Genomic DNA, 18,854 nt, shown 5'->3' on the forward strand with positions numbered 1-18,854 from the left:
CATTGATCGCAAACATCTTTATATTCCACTCAGTGCTCATCCTTTGAGGTGTTTATCTGCCACTTCTGTCATGCATTTTTCCCCCTACGCGACAACGGCGTAATCCAGCCTTTCTATTTGACGCTGCCGTTGACTGACTCTCTTTTATACACACACTTCTGTTCCCTTCATGCCTCCCCCCGGGGGGGACTTCTGATACACCTCATTCTCTCGGTTCAGACTCATTGTGTGACTTCCTGCCCGCTCTTTCCTCGTGATCTTGCAGAGGATGCCAGTCTGATGAGTGGAACACTCGCAAGCGCACCCCCAACGGTGCTTTGATTTCTGGGGCAGATCTAGCTCATCAGTTTTCTGTCAAGCAGGGGACCCTACAAACGAACACTTTAAGCCTCGGTTTTTAGCAGGCACTAGCTGGGTTTAGCCTGTCAATCACGGTTTTAACAACGCCAACACAGGATGGACTGCACGCTCACCTCAGAGACTGTAACTCTACTCAAACCTTTTACCAACTGGAAACATCTAAGCCAAAATGATCCGAGAAGGTGGATGGTGGGTTGATGCAGATCACCTGAGACTTGCCCATTCATGAATTCATTATTAGCTTTTAAGGCTTAGCAGCCAGAGAATCCAAATAAAAGGTTATTGACCCACGGTCATTAGCTGTCTTAATTCAAATTCCTTTTTAAGACACTGCTTCGAGCAATTGCCTACTGTGGGGCACATTAGGCAAACAAAATGACTGAGGGAATTGAGAAAAGAGAATGCGGTTTCATTATAACACAAGCCTATTAATAATAAATGCATTTGAAATCAGTGTGTCCTTTTTTTGTTGTGACATGCATCAATCCGATCCATAATTGGTGCATTTACAAAGCAGCAGCTTGACAATATGGTTTGAGTTCAAGACACTAGTGTTTCCTTAGCGGCTCAGAACCAGCCTGTACAGTGTGAGATGAACAACATAAGGTCACAAATGCTTAGGGTATCAATGAACCCCAATGTAAAAATGTACAACAGATGGTTTCAAGGGGATGTACAGACCTGGGGTTAGCCATACTATTAGCCATCTATCCCCAGTTATTGGGTAGCACTTAATAAGAAAAGTATTATTTCTGTCCCATTTTTGCTAACCATGCTTCTGGTTTTTGTACAATGTACTCCGAGCAAGCTAGCATTAGCGCCTGCCTGCCTTTATGTTCTATGTTGTACAGTTGAGGTCATCAGCTTATAACCAGATTCAGAATGACTAATTGTGTGTTCAGATGTGTTCAAAACCTGGTGCCATTGTCAAACCTCTGATAAAAATGAGAAGTCATACACATAAGACAAATAATCAATTTGGTAGCAATGTGGCCTTCTATCAAATGAAGGTGATTGAAAGCTTGTTTAGCAAACAAACTGTTGGCTTGGCAGTGATATATTGTAGTGAGTTAAATGAAGGATTTAGAATTGTATTCCTAAAGATTCAGACTTAGAGGAGTCAGGACCTGGCAGAACAGATTGCCTTCTCAAACCAATAAGTGCACAATATGGGTGGAATCCACACCGACGATTTTAATCAAACGCTCTGCTTGTGTCGAATCACATTTCAAAAAACAACCAGGAAACACAGATTTGTAACATTTCTTTAATTTGTGTTTGCTTATAGTGCAATACAAGTGATCAACATGAAAACACATATGACACAATACATGACAAAGGTGTAAACTAGATGGGGTCATAATGTTTAGCTTAGGCTATCTTATTGTAATATTCCTGTGTGTGTGTGTGTGTGTGTGTGTGTGTGCGCATGAGCGCGTGGCTTGTTTTCTTGGGTCAAGGGCATTGGAAAGACAGAGCAAAGAAAGAAAGGAGGAGGCGAGAGAGAGACAGACAGAGAGAGAAAGAGAGAGAGAAAGAGAGAGAGATTTGTAACATTTCTTTGAAAGGGTTCTTCATTACAATGAACATGGGAACTGTAGTTTATTTCCAATAGATCCCACATATACCATACTGCTGTAAAGACTTGAGCACCAAATGTGTGTTTATCCGCCACTGAAAATAGTTCCAAACAAATGCACCAGATCAGAGTTTCCCGACTTTGGAAGCTTGAGGCCTTCGAAAAATTCAGCAAAACCTCCGCCTTCCATCTCCCATCTCGTCTTGGACATATAGTACATACAGTACATAACACTGACAAGTAGATGGCTCAATGCACAAAATGTTTATTTAATATTAGCAAATGGACTATGGACACTTAAATGAATATTTACAAAACCATCATTTAAATTTAAACCCAAATAGCATTGCATACTGTTATATATGTTAATATATGACATCCAAATCCACAGTTTTACAAATATATTGCATCAAAATCCAGACCTTTGTTTTAAACCACAATGTTTAAATATCATTACAATGTGAATTTAGTCCATTGTGAACTTGTGGAAACTAGCCAATAGTGGGATGCAACAGATGCCTAATGAGATGGTTGATGCCTCTGCAACGATGCAGTTGAGGCTTTGATGTCTGACTGAATAGACGTCAGCTTCAGGCGGAGATCGGATTCATCACCCAACGTGTTCCTGTACTTGGTCTTGGCCAGAAGCACCAAAAAATCCCGCTTCACGGAGATATGTTGTGTCCACCAGCATCAGAAACATAATTGCCTTGTTCGAGAGCTCTCTTCTGTAGCCATATGCAACCAAAACGGAGTCAAAAGCTGTTCGCTGAGGCCAAAGAAGTAGTCCCGCATCTGTTACTTTAAAGCACATGTTTGCGCGGTCATACAGCTGCTGCAGTGTCAGGAAGTGACTTCTCCTCTTTAATAATGAAATTATATTTTCGAAGGACTCATAGTTCCTTTCGCCCACAGATCGGTTTTCTTCACAGTCACCTCTATTTTGTGTATGTGGAAGATTGTGAAGGCTCTTTCCGTGTAGCGCTGGGTTGAGTCGATTCAAGTGGCTGTAAATGTCTGCCAAGTAGGCTAATTTACAAAGCCATTGAAAATCACACAGGCGGTCTACAGGTTCAAATTTGAAGTCGACAAAAGAAGGTTCTGACCTCGTCACGTAATTGAAAGAGAAGAGTGAGCTCTACCGCGTTGAGAGCCACTGGTAGACTATGTATATAAAAGCTGGCGGTGGTCGCTTCCCATCCTAACACAGGGCAAACAAACGCTTGCGGTTGTTTTTATATATTTTAATATTGTTTCCAGAACAAAAACCATATATTTTGTGGAATTGCTACTTGGAAGATTTTTTATAGCCCAGGCTGCGGCCCACCTGCCATACCTCAGCCCGAACTGCTGTGTTTTAGGAAATACACTGAGTCTTTTTTTAACGGTGAAACTATATATTTGAGAGCCATTTTTTAAAGGTCCCATGACATGGTGCTCTTTGGATGCTTTTATATAGACCTTAGTGGTCCCCTAATACTGTATCTGAAGTCTCTTTCCTGAAATTCAGCCTTGGTGCAGAATTACAGCCACTAGAGCCAGTCCCACAATGAGCTTTCCTTAGTATGTGCCATTTCTGTGTCTGTAGATATTGAGGAGGAGAGAGGGGGAGGGGGAGGGAGAGGTGGAGGGTGGGGGTGTGGCCTTGACCAACTCCCACTTCGCTCTTTTGAAAGCCATGATGTCTCTCTCTCATGGGTGGGCCAAATTCTCTGGGTGGGGAAAGCAGAGAAAGGGGAGGTAACCTTGCTCCTTATGACCTCATAAGGAGAAGATTCCAGATTGGCCCATCTGAGCTTTCATTTTCTCAAAGGCAGAGCAGGATACCCAGGGCTCGGTTTACACCTATCACCATTTCTAGCCACTGGGGGACCATAGGCAGGCTGGGGGAACTCATATTAATGTTAAGAAACCTCATAAAGTGAAATTTTCATGCCATGGGACCTTTTAAGATTTAGGTTTTCTGGAGAAATGAATGGGCTTGGAGATGAGTGGAAAGTAGTTTAAAAGCAACCCATTTGATAACAGTAAGAAAAATAAAGAGTAGTCACACCAATGATAACTTGGTTTTTGTTAGATATTAAACTTGTGGTATTCAGACTTTAAAGATCGCAATGACTGCTATAAACAGATTGCTATTAAAAATGAAAGATTTAAACATTTTTGATTGGAAGTATTCTTCAGTTGTTGGAGCCAAATTATTAAATTAGGGTCATTTGTGAAAAGCTTATATGAGGCCCTTTAATGACATACTTCACTCGAAGAAATCAGCAAAAAGGGCCAAAGTAAGTCTACTATTTACATAGTTTTAGTCAGTAGAATACCTGTGTGTGGTACACAGAAGGGGGCAAAGGTGCTAAAGGAAAGCAGGGTTGTGTGGCTGTGTGGGAGTGTCAATTAAAAGGCATTTCCCCAATGTAGCACAGGTAGATATTTCACAATTACAATTTTCTGTCATTTTTTATGATCTAGACCAGGGGTCTTCAACGGTTTTTAGGCCAAGGATACCTTAGCTGAAAAAGAGACGGAGCAGGGATCCCCCCACTACATATATCATACAAAATGTAGTTGCATATTAAACTTTCCCTACAGTAACGTTTAGGACGGCCTACAGCCTTTATACATACCTTTTTATGGTGCATACAATTCTAAACTTTTTAAATGTTGGCACATTCATATATTCATACATTATGTTTTGATGTTAAAATGTGGCACAGTGAATCCTTAAGCAATACTACTACTACTACTACTACTACTACTACTACTACTACTACTATAATAATAATAATAATAATAACAAGGCTGAAGGCTCTGGGACCCATGGTGGTAATATGTTAGATTCATGTAAATGTATATTGTCAATGCATATTTTTTTTAAACCATTGATTTTAAACAATAATTTGGTGGCCCCCCTGCAGCAACTCTGAGGACCCCCTAGGGGTGCCAGACCACTTGTTGAAGATCTCCGAAGCTTGTTGCAGGAAACAGTCAGCTGGACAGTTAAGTGCTTGTGTTTCTGGCAGCGATAGAGATAGTGATGTTTACTGTACGGTGCTCTCACACCACCGGCGAGTTGCGTTTTTCCAAAAGTTGAATCTGACTCATTGTTTCGGCGTACCCCTGGGGCCCCCACCTCTGCACTCTAAACCCACTACCCTCATTCAAATAAATGGAAAGACTGGTGTTTTCGCTGGAGCTCCTGATCCTGTATGAATGAAGGCAACTCTTCTAGTCCATTGTAAGTAAGTAATACATTTTTCTTTAATTCTTTAGTAAAATATGTATCAGTCACAAGGCTGTAAACAACAGCCGCTGGCAGCTGGCAGGCGTTTTACATTCTGGCTCAAACTAAAAATCCTCTGCTTTGTAACCACGATATGTTGGCGTTTTATTATTTATATATGTATTTCAATTTGCTTCAACTTACTAGTCAGTTTACAGCAAAGAGGCTACAACACATGGTGTCATCCATATTACGCATCATTGAGTCACGCTCAGCTTCAAAAGCAGACAGAGAGAACGGACACAAACGACCCTTCCACAGTCCTCGTTGGACATTACAGGCGTGTCAAAGTTGTTAGTGTGTATAAGGCAGCAGACAAACTGGGGACTCAATGACAAGCCAAGTCCCCCCCCCCCCACAACAACGTCCCACATTGCACCTCCTGTGGAGAAGTGTAATCACATTTTCCGCAAGGGTGGTTCTAGTGCCCAAGAGAAAAGGGTTTATCTAATTCACACACATTGTCATTACGCAGTCCATGTGGTTTCCACTTAATATCTGTAGCCACTTATATCAAGCCAGTGCAGTTTAAAGAGCATCAAGGCTCTGTGACGCGTTATTACGGATCCCACGTAACTTCTAGGCAAGTCTACGAAGCAGCTCGATTGGTTTTGGGGTAAGGCACTGACCTCGAGTGGTTAAGGTTAGGATAGGCGATTGTTCGATTGTTACTTTTGGAAAAGCTCCTTTCAGAGCCATAGAAGATGTTATGAAAGTGTTTTTACAGGCTGATTGGTATTTCCAATAAAAAATGTACTGCTCTTCATTCAGTGTTTCCCACACATAGACTAATGTGGGGCGGTGCGCCACACTATCAACACCGGCCGCCGCTCGTTGCATTTCATTTTCAATTTTCTTTTAAACGCTATTTAAAACACATTCATTCAGCAGCATTTCCTTTCCCTTCTCTCCTCCGTCTCTCTGTCACTTGTGTATCACTCACATACACAAACATACACACAGCTCCTCCCACCGTGCGGTTTTTGGTGTTTTTAGCCCCCAGCTTCGCCTTCCAGGCAGCAATGGTTATAGTTAGGGTTAAGGTGAGGGGTAGCTGCCTGTAAGGCAACGTTGGAGGCTTAAAACACCATCGAGCCCACCGTGCACACAGTGGCTACGTTTATTTTTATTTTTTTCTGTCTCCATAAAGGAGAGAAGACGGCTGGCGAAATTCACAAGTTCACGAAAGGTTGGTATCTATCTCGTGAACACCTTTACACAATCACACATTCACCGACCCGACTCTTAGCAAACAAGCGATTGTGCCTGCTTTAGAAAGTTAACTAGTCGCAAGTAAAATGCAGTTGGGTTGTCGAGGTCAAAACACTATATAGCAGCTGTGAATCAAATAAGCATATTATAAATAATGTTATGTCATTTTTTACTCTTACATTGAATGTTTGCTGCTTCAATCCAGATGAGTATTGAAAAGTATTTTCCGCAACTGAAAAAGGCACGTGTTGAGGATGAGGACCAGCCTGAACCGGAGGTATCAGTCTGAAACAGAGCTGAACAGTCCAACCAGTGTAATTAGTTGTTATTAATTTGTTTACAATATTTTCAGGCTTCAACCAGTGAAAGACAGGATCAGGAGAGAGAGAGAGAGAGAGAGAGAGAGAGAGAGAGAGAGATTTAGGCATTTAGGCAAGTAGAACTGGACAGCAACAGCGTCCTCCTGTCCTCCTGCCAAAACACTGGTAACGGTAACCGTATCCTGTACCGTTCTCCCAATGAAAAAGTTTATTCACTTTCGTGGAAGACCGAATGAAAGGAACCTCTCTGGTCAGGCAGGTCCCTTTTATCAGGCTAATGTCAACACGCCTTTCATTCAATATATTTGGACTTTCATTCCATATATTCAGACTTTCATTCCATATATTCAGACTTTCACTTTCATTCAGTATATTCAGACTTTCATTCAATTTACAAACTTTACATATATAATATTTTCCCAAACAGCATGCATATGTATGTATAGGGCACTCTACTTTGCATTGACACTGAATGAATAGACGTAAATTATGACGTATAAAAACTATTTCACATATCAGTTAACCAGTGTGGAAAACAATCCCAATGTTAAAGTTTGACTGAAAAAAACAACTCTTTGAGTTACCATAATGTTCAAGGAGTTTGTGGTGGAACAACAACTTAATTAAAATGTTTTTTTCTGAACAAAAATAAAAAATTAATCCATTTAGAATCAACAAAGCAGAGAATCACTTGTTTAATGTTGAGTCTGTAACCTCCATCGTTTCTCCATTATAGATCTAGAAGTGGGCTAAGAAGTTCTTTGGCCTGTTTAGAAGTACAAACTATGTCATCCCTGACGTCTAAGCATGAAGGAGTACAAGTATGTTCACTCCACTTTGGATGACACAGGCGGACTGGCCATCTGGAGTGTTTTTTAACTAGGAGGTTGGTGAATGTGTGGGCCAGCAAAGTTTAAATCATGTCCCACAGTGGTTGTGGCTCGTGGTTGTCATGAGTAATGTGCAAGCCTATTCCATCGTTCTAGCCCCAGGTAATGTTACCTTGGTCAAATTCAATACCAATGTCAAAAATGTGAACATCAAATGTAGCGTAAAATTGAAAATAAAAAAGGTAGCAGACCATAAACACAAGGTATTCAAGATGTTGCATTGGCAAGTACCCTCCTCAATAACGCATAATAAGCACAAGAGCTCAATAAGAAGATGCAAAAAGTCCAGCTGCCAAGCACTTTAACTTTATATTTTTTAAAGGGAACATATCATTAAAAACTCACTTTTTAGTTCTTGTGCACATACATTTGGGTATCTGGAGTGCCTACCAACCCACTTAGTGTGAAATAAGACAACCCAGAAGGTTTTTTGTGGGTTGATTAGATCAGAAAACATAGGGTTCAACAAGTAATTTAGATTTGACTCCCCTTGCTATGTCACATGGAGGTGTATTAGAATATTCCCCACCCCATTATTACTTACGTCTTTTGTAGGGGATACATGCTGGGAAAATTACTAAATGAAGAATATTAAAAAATAACCAGCATGATTGTTTAAATGTCTTGATTTCTGATTGTGGTGTTTCAGAGAGAACACAGCTGTGATCTATTGCAATTATTGTAATTGCCTTTGTGGGTGTGGCCTATAGAAGGTCTGTGTGTGTGGCCTAAAGAAGCTCTGTAACAATAGGCTCGTTCGAGATGGGCCAGCCCTGCGCAGAATCGATCACCGGCAATCGCCGCCCAATGCATGGCAGTTAGATTTGTGTCCGACTTGATCCCGACTTGCTCGGCAACGATAACCTCAAGAGATCAAGGCGGCCGCAGGTTTGAGAGCCAGGCGCCGCAGTTGCTCTCCACCGACTGCAAGACCCGGGGCATGATGGGAAATGCCTGGCTCTCAGCTGATCTAACAGCTGATTACACATGACGTTTTATATAAACATTTTATTGTTTTTTTAATTGGAGGGATTTTAATTGCCATTTGTCTGATTTAAAGGCTTTTTCTGTACACAACACATGTTGTGTGGCTGATAGTGACGTTTAGAAGTCAGAGACTAAATCCGTTCAGATCACGGATCATCTACAGTTTGTTGTTTATTAGCATCAGCAACAGATCGCATGTAGAGCATTTTGACAGCTACTCTTTAATATAACACACATAATACAAACAACTGGAGAACGTGTACAAGCGGATATATGGGTCTGATAACATTTTATGAAATCGGAATCGGACCTAACAGGATGTGAGTGTTTCTGTGACTTCCTGTTCAGAGCGAAGGCTGCAGAAAACGCCTGTAAACGGTTCGACTGGCCCGCAGCTTTTTGTCACCGCCGCCGCCTGCTCTCGTCCACTTTACAGGCGAGGTGCTGCTCATCTCTAACAAGCCTACTGACTGCCTTGCTATCTTTGTCCCATTGGGGCAGCAGTAGCTTAGTCTGTGGGGACTTGGCTTGGGAACCAGAGGTTAGTTTCGACTGGAGAGATGCTACCAGCCTCCGGGGCACTGCCGAGGTGCCCTTGAGCAAACCACCAACCCCCTCCCTGAAATTGCTCCAGGAGCACCATAGCCTACTATGGCTGAGCTTGCGCAATGAGCCTTCTGAAAATGCATGTGTGTGGTATCTAGGAGGGATATGCAAAGAGATCCATTTCAACTACTTGTGTAAATTTGCTTGTGTTGATTGACCAGTACAAGCATGCTTCTTTTCATTCTTTTTTTCTATTTGTCCTTTCTTTCATAAGAAGTTAAGTACTGTATCATACTGCTTATTTATGGAAGGCTGCATAATATGTTATAGTTCACAAGTTTTCTGCACTGCAAAATATCTCCAACTTATCGCTCACTGAAACAGGAAAAGCGCTCTTGAAATCATCACTGGGGCTTCAAATGAAAGCTAATGAAGCACAGAGTTGATATTCATTGAGGCTGGTGAACGTTAAGACAGCCTTTGGTCTTTCAACAACTCATTCTGTGCATGCAAAGCCAAACATATTATTCCAGTCGTAAAATCACTTCATTGGCCCCCACTGGGCCATGCAAAATCATCTTCAAAATTGTACTTAGATGTGTGTCTATGGGGTGAATGTGGGTTCCTTACTGTCTGTGTGCAAATTTATTAAAAGTAAAGCATGTATTGTTTACTTGGAATTAAATATGCTATAAAATCACATTGCCTTGCTTTGCTTTCAAAAGTCCTGCGGGCTGTTAAACATGCTGGTTTAGTAAATAATGTACTGCCAAGTATATGGTGAATAGGAAGTTATAATAGTTCTTATACTTCTGAGTCTTTTAGAGGATGTGTCTTCCCAGTATTTGTTTGTGGTATTCATAAAGTTCCAACGTTGATACCCTAAATGTAAAAAGGTAGTACACACACAGATCTTCAGGACTAATCTCAATTTCACCAGTATATTCATCAGAGCATGAACAAATTATATTGTCATGTATTGAGTTATGACACAGCTCCTTCTATTTTGTTTTAGCTTTGCAGCCATCTTTCTTTTTTTATGTATCTAGTGAGGTCCCATACAGGAACATGATATATTTTTATTAAAATTTAAAGAGAAAACTTAACCAAAAGTTGGAGTTACGAGGTTTCCAACAACAAACATATGCTCCATTTTATGCAGCGTATGAAGAAAAAAAAGTAAGTTGAGTAATATTTAGCTGTTATCACCTAGGCCACCCCTGGTTCTTTAGTTTAATACCTTGTCAGACATTTCACTCCACTCTGGTAGAGTAGTTCAGACCCATTCTCCTCTCCATCTCAAGAATCCTTACTACAAGTCACTTATAAATAGAACACCCCATCATTCAAACCATATTTCAGATAGAAAGCCAAAGCTCCTCAACTTTGTAATTCAGTCTCACAGTGGATGATTTGTATCCTTCAAACCCATCTTCCCGCTGCCTGTCACTGGAGCTTTGGCAGTTTGTCAGAGGAAGTTCTACTACTGGAAATGCTGCCTCTGATGACACAGCTTCCAATTGGTCTCAGTTGTTTCCAAGATGAATCAGAAAGGCTTTTAATAAGGAAATCCAGGGAGCTCATGGGCTGTACAGGTAACTTCAAAGCGAGGTTAATATAGATCCTCTGAGCATTTTCCACGCTGCCAACATCTTTACACAAGCTGAAGAGTGGACAGAATTATTCTCTGTCAAGAAAAACGTAATTTTTCAGGCTATAAAAAGTATATTTGATTTTCCGCTCTCAAAACCTCAGGGCATAGAAATAGTGCAAAAAGAAAAGAAACATAAAGAATAACTACAATAAATGCAGAGATGGATGCTGTCCCAAGGCTTAACCTGCAGTATCAAACACCACATGCAAAGATAATATTATAACTATCCCTTGCAACTCAATATTGATCATGAAAAACTTGAAAAAAATATTAACCAGAGGCCAAAAGGAAAGTACTTCAGCCTGAGTGTAGGTGAATACACTAAATGCTAAAGGCCAGCGTTATGGTAAAAAATGAATAGACAGAGGTCCTTGCGAAAGTCTATAAAAAGCAGCATAAGTGCAATTTTCCTTCCACCACCAACATAGAGTGAGAACAGCTGCCTTTTCTTGTGTTATCTGGTCCCACAGCTGACAGAGACATCAAAATCCTGACACACATACTATATTGCACATGGCAAATTCATGGCATGTGCACATTCTGCCAAAGATGAAAGCCATGAGTCTGGTACAAGGCATGTGGGAATAGATGTACAGTAACGAGAGCCATGAGGCCTGGCTTAATGAGGAGGATTAGTGAACCATGATAGGGCTTTCGTGCACAGCTGTAAGAGGGGCGGTGAGGCTTGTAGCAGCGAGGGCTGGATGGATGAGGGAGCAGAAGTTTGTCAGGTAGAGGACGAGTTCACCTCGGCTCCCAGAAACCTCTTAAATGAGACAGAGGGTGTGCAGACCGATAGATGAGGCCAGATTGTAAAAGCTGACAAGTGCAATCAATAGATCGCACTGTGATATAAACTTGCTATCATCTTTTAGATATCCCGCTGAGATGGGACAAAGGAGTAAGGCAATTCCCAACAAATCAACAAACCAACAAGATCAACAAATGCGAGATCTTCTCAGCATTGCAAATGTTCATCATTAATTTTTCAACACAAACATTATGTGACCTTCGAGTGCTTTATGAATCTATTTCTAGTTAAATGTTTAATTTGCCAATAATATGCTATCAAGAGGCACTTTACTAATCTGCTGTTTCCATCATAGCAGATGGGACAGATGGGTACAGATATTATTGGAAGACAGAATTCTTCTAAGGACCAATAACGGTTAAATATTTGTCTTGTTTATTAGGTTTGGTTTGCTGCTTTGAGTGCCATCTTTGCAATGTTCTCCTACGAATTCTCCTACATCTAGCGGCGAGATTGATCTTTCAGCACTGAACATCTCTGAATCATATTCAAGGCTGGCAAACATCCTGGCACCAAGTGCTGCATTTCTGCTAATATACTGTATCTTATGAAGGCCTGCTCACAACAGAATGTGGCACATCATCCGAGCGTCGTCAAAACAATAGGCAGTGCTAGAAGCTTGCTGAAGTAGTGACTACTCACAGGGCTAGTTAGTGAACTGTGGTAGCTTGTGAGTTAACTGCCAACATGCTAGCCAGCTGGGAATATGCAAGTGCTAGTCAGTCACAACCACAGTCAAGCTACCTTAGGGTGACCATATTTTGATTTCCAAAAAAGAGGACACTCGGCCCGGCCTCGAGACAAATCCAGACATGCTTCTCAGAGGTTAATGAACTTGCTTTATTATGCCTCAATGGTGCAAAAATAACTTCTAATAAAATAAAATAAAATCTGTAACAACCCGTAAAAAAATAATAGCTCTCTTTTAAAATAAATAAATAATATGAAATAATGTTCTAAATATGACCTCTTCTATGTTAGAAAATCCAGCTTCAACAAAATATCTCTTAATACCTTTTCAAAGTAATAATATAAATAATAAAGACACTGAAACATATGTGCCAGCTTTGCAGCACTGTGAAGCTGCACTAGCTGCACTAGTCTTGTTTTAGTCATAGAGCGAGGGAGAAGTGAGAGTGACGGCGAGCGAGTACGACTCTAGAGTCATAGTGAGAGAAACAAAGCGTCTCCCTTGTGTTTTCTGACCACGGTGGGAAATCTTTAGCAGGAAACGCTTCGGCATTTTGTGTACAATGCTGCTCCACTGTCTGCTCTGGTCCCTGTGTATGTACGCGTCGCAGAGCCGCCCACAAGGCAGCCTCTCGGGAATAATGTCACACAACAAAGTACCGTAGTATTGTGTGCAAAGCGTTTAAGTACACGCTTAATGGTCCCATGAAAAACAGTGAAAACCGGACATTTTCATGAATTTATAACCCCCCCCCCCCCCCTCCCCCTCCCTCGGACATGTCCTGGCAAAAGAGGCCGTTTGGTCACCCTAAGCTACCTCTTCAAACTAGCTGTAGTTAGCAAGCTTGTTAATGGCTGGACAACAGACAGTGAAATCGGCAAACTTGTTTATTTCTGTTGTCATTTTCAACCGTAACTTTTACAGATATATAGTTAAACACGGGAGTCCGACCTATCTGACGTTTCTGCAGTGCTTATTTTCTGTACTGTGTTGCTTTGCAAGCATCTTTAATCAAACCAAATCTAGTGTTACAAACAGCAACATCTCACTGCAGGGTCGGACTGACTGCTAGTTTGTTATCATTTTCTTTAGTCTGTGACAAAGTTAAAGGGCCTTGTAAGGTACAGGTTAAGAATGAGTGGTCATGCCGTGACTTTTACCTCCAAATATGGGTCAATCTCAGAAAACCCTGGATAAAACTGCACAGTGTAGGCTACTTCACCTTTTTTGGAAGGGGTAGGAGAGGGACTGAACACACTTAGCAGACATATTTGGATCAACTTTCTGTCTATATCGGCTAATTCAAGTCTCTTAGATATATTCTGTGGATGTTATTAAGTAAGCCAAGTGTAGGCTCACCATACGCCAAATGGCTTGCCTATGTCTTTATGTATCTATAATTAGACTTCTGGAAAGAGCTTAATCACAAACAGTAAGACAGTACGACTTTACACATATTTCACTTGTCAGTGGAAGAGCAGGCCAGCACATATATAGTTTGTAGACAGATCTTCTGACTGACGTCTTACGGCAGTTTACCGTTACCTTATGTCACATGGTGATGATGATTGCAAAAATGTTGTTGAGCCTACTCTAGTTTCCTTGCCCTAGATTTCATGAGATGTTCTTTTAAGTCTATACGTGGTTGTCTTTTTACAGGGCCTGACATTCTAGCAAGGAATTTTAGTCTTTAAAAAAGCTTTCTATCAATCCCAGACACAAAAACTCACAAGCACGCAAAACACGTCTCTGACATTTTGGGGGAAATCAACCCAATTTGACCGGCAGATTGCATTTTATCATTCTCTTAACCGTCCAATCCTTGTAGTCTGTGTTGCCTAGGATATGGTACCTCCTTGCCGTCACTTACCTAAACTTCTTATCTGTTTTATTCCCTGAAGGCAAAATTGAAACAAGCACGGATTAACTCAATGTCACGGCAGCTTTGTCCCAGAGATAATGGGGGACAATGAGCTCTGCAGTGACAGCAGTAAATGATGCCAATTTTCTCAGAGAAAGGGAGAATGATATAATGACAGAAAGAAGAGAAGAGTTTGGGGAGATAGCTTAAGACTCTAATCCAACTTAAGTAAATCAGAACGCTCTGGGTTTTGCTGAGTGTTTGTATCATCCAATCATTGTGGTGCAGGCGGCAAAAATGCTGACTGGAGATATGTGACAGAATGGGTTTAAGAAGATTTGATAAAGATTGATATGTAAAAAGGAGATTTTCCATCACTTCTCAGTATGATGTCCCTGTCAAAGTGCTAATTTTCCTGTCCGAAATCTTTGTCAAGCAGTTACGTGTACTGTAAACTGTCTTTCTCCAAGAGAAATCTACCTGGGGAAGTTTGGTTTTTCTAAACCACTATTCCATTCAACGAAACCAGGTTTCTCAGAAACATGACATTTAAGAAAGCTGAACACTGACTGTAACCCTGTTAAGTGCATGTAAACACACAGATGGATGAGTGCCATCGGGCCAAAACACTGTATGCTCCTCCAGTAATGTTCTTTTAAATGGTAGATGTGGTGTCAAATACAATATGTTTCATTTACAAATAAGGGAATTTGATCACTTTATGTTCTGGTACTCACAGTAACAGGATCAGTTGTTAGGTCAGGTCAGGTATCCAAACACATAGTGATTCATGTCAAGAACGTGGGATCCGATTCCTATAACACCGCTTCTTGATAGTTGTCACATTTGTCTCTGTTGGATATCGTTAACCACCTAAAGAAGATAGATGCACAGTAGGGAATGTTAGTGAAAGGAAGTTATGGGTCATGGTTGTTCACATCATAATAACAGACTTATAGTGTATACTTATCATAGGAAAGAAGAATGACTAATAATTCCTCAGGGGGAATTCAGTAGCATTTCTATGAAGAATGATGTTGGATGTTGATGATTTTCTGTCAAACAAACTGTAAGTCTCTGCAATTTCGAGGCATTAAATAGGAAAAGACATGATATTTTAAGTAAAATACTGGCCTTTTTGATTTGGCCAGTCATGTATCTGTTACCAGGAACACATGGCTGGCCATGACCAAAGTTGAATTAAAACAAACATTCAAACTGCACCTTAAAGTGCAGGAGGAAGGTTTTTAATTTTAGTTGAAAAGATGGCTGAATCAATTTTTGGGGGACTATAAAGAAAAGGACATCAGGATCAGACAGACAGATTTAAATCAATGATGTTTTCAGACAAGGTTTCAAAGGAGTCCTCTGACAAAACTGCTTTTTTATGTTAAATAGTTGAAAGGATGACATAGCTGGTGTCTAATAATACAGCATTAGTACATCTCGTTAAAATTCTGTGACCATGTCAGAGCACATGTCATCCCAAACCCCACAGCTGCTTCCCGTCCTAATTGGCGAAGATGAAAAGCACACAGAGACCGAATGGTAGACACAACAAGGTTTCATAATGTTTATTTTGGTAAAAACGGTGTGTTCTGGCTCCAGGCTTTGCCAGCCAAGGTGCATTAAAAAAAAGCAATTTTGAAGTCTCAATGCAAATAATGGTCTTTTCAGAATAATAGATCTTTCTGCTTTCTGCTTTTTAAGCTCTGCATCTGCCAGGCGTCTGTCTTTGCCAAATCAGACAGTCGGGGTAGAACACTGACAAGAAATCCAACTGACTGACAGAGAATACGCTGCAGTCCTATGGCAATGGACAAAGAGACAGCAAATTAAATAGTGTCAATGTCATACTGGATAATAAGCAGTGTGTCACAGTGGTCTAGCATAATGAAAAAGCAGATTGCTTGATCCCTCAAAAAGTCTCTTTGCACTTTGTCCATTAAAAACCAGCCCGTACTTCCAGAGATGTGCAGCTTATTTAAAGGAGACATATGATGTCTATGAACTCACAAACTGAAATAGGACAACCCAGTCAGTTTTTTGTCGGCTCAATAGATCAGTCAACATGGGGTTCAACAAGCCATTCAAAATTGGCTCCCCTTCCTATGTCAGGCTCATAAACTTTTCACCAAATCAGAATTTTGTTGGGGTTGAAATAAAAAGATTTGAAGAAACTTATTAGTCTCGCTTTGCCAGACCTTTATTCACAGCGGTGCTGAGGAGGGTCTGGCTAGTCCACACAACATTCCCGGGATGTGATGCTCTGGTTTATTGGCATTTCTTTAAACCATTCACAATCGTCACGGGCGGCGCTAAGCACCGGGCAGAGCCACGGTGCCGCTGCAAAATAGCCTCGGGAAGGAACTTGTTTTGGTGGAACGTGTATGTTCAAAAGTTGTTTTAGTTGTGCAACAGAAAACTCAGATTGGACAGATAGTCTAGCTAGCTTTCTGGCGGAATTTCCGGCAGCAATAGGGCAATCCCGTAAGTGGAACATCGTGGATATAGACTAAAAGAAACTGTTAACTCTAACAAACCATTTCAGTTGTTATGTGATTTTTGCTTCTGTGACAAGCTGCAGAATATCCTCCCAAAATCCCATTGACAAGCTCTTTCTGCAATGTGGGGTGTTACTAAGCCACAGAGATTTCCTGACTTCCATGGTTGGAGCGGTTAGCCGCTGCCAAGTACACCTCTGCTTTGACTCTGGCAACACAATATGCTTAACGAGATTCCAGAGCCTGCAAGCAGCGGCTCCACCTACAGCAGCCCGAGTGCCCACACTGCCTTGCATGTGGTGGGCTTAACATTGTTTGAGTGCAAACGGGCATGAAGCTGTAAAAGTTCAACCAGAATTCAGACAGTTACAATTTCACGCTGTATAACTGAAACACTGCTGTTGCGTGTTGCATAGGTCATCAAACAGGTGTCATTCTAGATTATGGTTGATGTAACAGAGTGAAACGGTGTTGAAGCGTTTCTCTAACTGCATGTGGACACGCTTTCTTTTTCACTCTTCGGCATGTTGCAGTGGTGCTCGGGTTGTTTTTAATGCAGATATACAGCCTGGTGTTACATGCAGAGATAAGAAGCCTTGGAGAAGAAACCTCGAAGATGATGAATATGGAAATCAAGGATCGTCCACCTTAACGTTATGATACATAAATTCATCTGTTTTAATTTCGCACCCAAAATACTGCCATACCTCTGCTGTGGCTGTCAGTTTCTTAATGTAAAACAAGCACTGTGCACGCTCATGAATGTCAAATACCTCAAATAAGACGTGAGCTACCGAGTGCCTAAAAGGAAATTAATTAAGCTGTGCGGTCTCTGAACACTTTATTCGAAACAAGTTGCGTCAGAGTAATCAATCAAGAATGCACCCTGTCATTTATGCACTCTTTAAGGGGTCAATCAAGGCGGATAGAGCAGGCCAATAAATCACTTAAATTCAGTGCGTCCAGTGTTTACAGTCAGTTAATTATGAGCAAGCTCGCACAGCCAACATCCCTTCTGTCGGGGCCTGAATCGTTTTAAGGATTCATTTACAGGAAGACAGTAGTATGAGAACATCAGGAGTCGCTAAGATACTGTGAATTACACTTCTACATGCCAATACAATACATGTAAACCAAATACAGATGTGTGTACAAACACAAATGTCTACGGTAGGCCTATTACCCCAGTGATTGAGTATTGCTCTTCTAAAGTTGGGGTGAAAGACAGATACAAATAAGAAAAGAGACTAAGACTAAGAGTTATCTACAGTCATACTAGCGGCTCTGTGAGGCTGTACTTGCGCAAAGGTTTGAGGCCTTGAAGGAAATGCTAATGTCACCATGCTAACATGCTCACAATGACAATGCTAACATGTTTTGCATTTATAATTTTTACTATGTTCACCATCTTAGTTAAGCGTTTTAGCGTGCTAACATTTGCTAATTAGCACTAAACAAAAAGTAGAGCTGAGGCTGTTGGGAATGTCATTACCTATGAATGTATTTGGTCATAAACCAAAGTACTGGATACATTTTCACATTTTGAAGTGATGATTGTGCTAGATGAAAAGTTAACAGATCAAAGTTATAGACTTCATCCTGATGGGGAGAATAATTTGTGTACCAAATTTGATGGCAATCCATCCTACAGTTGTTAAGACATGTCACTCAAAATCACAAATTACAACCTCATCATGGTGCTGGAGGAAAAATAAGTACTTCACCAAAGTCAGTAAGATGCATCCTAAGGTACAACGGATGTCTGAACAAAGTTTCATAGCAATCCATCTTGGAATTGTTGCGATATATTTCAGTCTTGACAAAAGTGGTGCACTGGCTGACCTACGCTGCCACTCCACGCTGCTAGCAAATATGGTCGAAAGGCAGCAGAGGCAGAGATATCCTGACATTTATCTGTTAATATGGGTCAAGTTCCAAAAGCACCAGACCCTACCCTTCCCATAATGCAACTTAGTAGTGTAAATTTCTCCCTGCCTGGCAAACCCCTACATTTGAAGTAAAGACTTTCTGTTCTAAGTCCACAAGCCAAAGTACCCGGGTGATGAAACTTGGCAAATCTCCTCCAGAACCACAGAAGACATCAGACATCTGTCTCCCCACTCTGAGTTGTACTAACCATGACTACTAAATTGACT

The 18,854-nt window shown here is 41.0% G+C and overlaps 1 protein-coding gene across 2 annotated transcripts in view; it reads right to left on the reverse strand.

Annotated features, from left to right (window-relative positions):
- The window catches only part of LOC120549715 (leucine-rich repeat and fibronectin type-III domain-containing protein 2), a 157,361-nt gene that overhangs the window by 58,853 nt on the left and 79,654 nt on the right, over window positions 1-18,854 (reverse strand). For both annotated transcript variants that reach the window (XM_039786813.1, XM_039786812.1), the window contains exon 3: window positions 14,932-15,067. The gene's annotated coding sequence lies outside the window, so the exon portion shown is untranslated. The remainder of the gene's footprint in view (window positions 1-14,931; window positions 15,068-18,854) is intronic.

The sequence above is a fragment of the Perca fluviatilis genome, chromosome 20, assembly GCF_010015445.1.
Source record: "Perca fluviatilis chromosome 20, GENO_Pfluv_1.0, whole genome shotgun sequence".
Lineage (NCBI taxonomy): Eukaryota > Metazoa > Chordata > Actinopteri > Perciformes > Percidae > Perca > Perca fluviatilis.